The following is a 1,972-nucleotide window of genomic DNA, read 5'->3' as shown; positions in this document are numbered from 1 at the left end:
CCCACTGGATGCAACAAATGCCTCATTTGTAATGGGTTTTAATGTTTTTGTCTCGTCGCTCCGGCCGGGATACGGCATCAACAGTATGGTGAGGGGCGTAACATTTCCGTCACACGCTTGAGGTATTCGGCCATTCACAATGCACTGGATAGCTGGCTAATCAGAGCACACCTTGCTTTTCAGACCGATGAGCTTTGTAAAAATCGTCACGTTTCAAAAAAGAGGGGCATAGTGGAGAAACAATAATGTACAGTATGTGGAAAATAAAGTGTGTTTTTTTTACTTTAAACCGCATTTCATTACACCAAATACACAAAATAATGTTCTTTTTAGCAGCATCATATGACCCCTTTAAACACTTAATATTCCCTCTCCATTCGCTTTTCACACAGGTCATGTATCTGGAGAAAGGTGGATGCAGATCCAGTGTGTATTTATTAAAGCAGCTGTATTCAACTCTCTCCCCTGTATTGCATTCATTTTTTGTCATTTCTTTTGTATCTGCATCGTTAATGTGTGGGTGGTGGCCAGGGGCGTCATGCACTCAATATTTTTGAGGGGGCACGAGTTGGGGGGGTTAAGCTTGCAAGTTAGGCTACTAATTATAACACTTTCATTGAGAGAGCAAAGAACATTTACATTATCAAAGAACATTTTCACTGACAGTCTACAGTAGCTCAAGCACTCTCAAAAACTCCCATTAAAATAACTGAATAGCTGACCATTTACATTATGAAATTAATTTCTTACAGATTGTATAAACATTTGCACTTTGTTGTTTCTGACGAAAGAATTCGCCCGAAAGAGGTATTCATTCAGTGTGCGAGTAAAGAAAACACTGGCATTTTAGCGATGACTCATCTGAACACCTCTGATTGGTCATTGCAATCTTAAGATCAACAGCATGGTGTGTGATTGGTTAATGCGCAGTGCTGTAAAAAACGCGTCTGTAGCTGGCTCAGCGCCAGCCAGCGAACGCAGATTTGAATTTAGCAGCTGATGATATGACGCACTGAACGATCTAATCACTCTGGTGTGATTGTATTAAATATAGAAAATATTAATCGGCTATTTTTGTCTTTTGGAAGCTGCATTCAAAATCCACTTGGCTCAAAAACCTGAGGGGCACTTTGAATGGGCACGACGCATCTGGTGGTGGCCCACATTTCCGTGAGACTGTCATCCTGTTATCAAGAAAATGTGGCATCAAATAAATCTCAATATTAGTCAGCACATATTGCCTCTAAAAATAGAAAGATCTGGCCAGTCATCCACCATGTGAGCCACAGATCTATCTCTGTTCAGTCAGAGACCATACCTTCACATTTAGGAAAAGGGCTGCTCCATTCTCCACTTGCCTGACAGGTCCTTGTAATGTAGATCCACTCCCAACATATGAAAGAGTTATTGTGTGTCCTGGTCTGATTGAGACCTCAGATTGAGACCCCGGGTGTTCGTCTGATCTCATGTTCTCTGTGAGTTTTGCAACACATTTTGTTTCTAAAAACAGAAAGATCTGGTCAAGCAAGCATCCTCCATGTGTTACACAAATCTATCTTTGCTCAGTCAGAAGCTTTTACTTGCTGTGTGTTTACCTTCACATTTATATAAAGGGCTGCTCCATTCTCCATTTGACTGACAGGTGATTTCTCTCTGTCCTATTAAAATCAGAAAAAAAGACTTTAATCTACCAGCAGGGGCAGCGTGTGGCTCTGAAAACTCCTCACTGTTAAGAAAGTATTCGGACACAGGTCAGCATGACATCACATGAAGTCTGTATTATTGTGAAGTTTGATTCAATATGTGAACCAATTAATTTGATTACTGTGCTGCATGCATTTCAATATAAAAATAGTATCATAAAATAAAAACAAACATCAAAATTGCATCAAAATATGAAATTATATTATAAAATAGAATGTATAATATAAAATGTAAACAATATTAATTATACAACATAATATATATATAT

At 38.8% G+C, this 1,972-nt stretch overlaps 1 long non-coding RNA gene across 2 annotated transcripts in view; it reads right to left on the bottom strand.

The window, feature by feature from the left end:
• LOC107560702 (uncharacterized) overlaps positions 1-1,688 on the bottom strand; it is a 7,994-nt gene extending 6,306 nt beyond the window's left edge. Inside the window, exons 1-3 of one of the 2 annotated variants that reach the window (XR_001605762.1) lie at positions 1,596-1,688; positions 1,319-1,500; positions 1,170-1,184 (exon numbers count right to left, since the gene is read on the bottom strand). This is a non-coding gene — a long non-coding RNA (uncharacterized lncRNA). Of the gene's footprint in view, positions 1-1,169; positions 1,185-1,318; positions 1,501-1,595 lie in introns of those variants that run through there. The other variant, XR_001605761.1, reaches the window with a different exon arrangement.
• Between the last annotated feature and the right edge of the window lie 284 nt (positions 1,689-1,972).

This window comes from Sinocyclocheilus grahami, unplaced genomic scaffold (assembly GCF_001515645.1).
Source record: "Sinocyclocheilus grahami isolate Dianchi unplaced genomic scaffold, SAMN03320097.WGS_v1.1 scaffold739.1, whole genome shotgun sequence".
NCBI classification, from domain to species: Eukaryota; Metazoa; Chordata; class Actinopteri; order Cypriniformes; family Cyprinidae; genus Sinocyclocheilus; species Sinocyclocheilus grahami.
The sequence above is the reverse complement of the archived record's forward strand: the minus strand, read 5'-3'. Positions and strand labels throughout refer to the sequence as shown.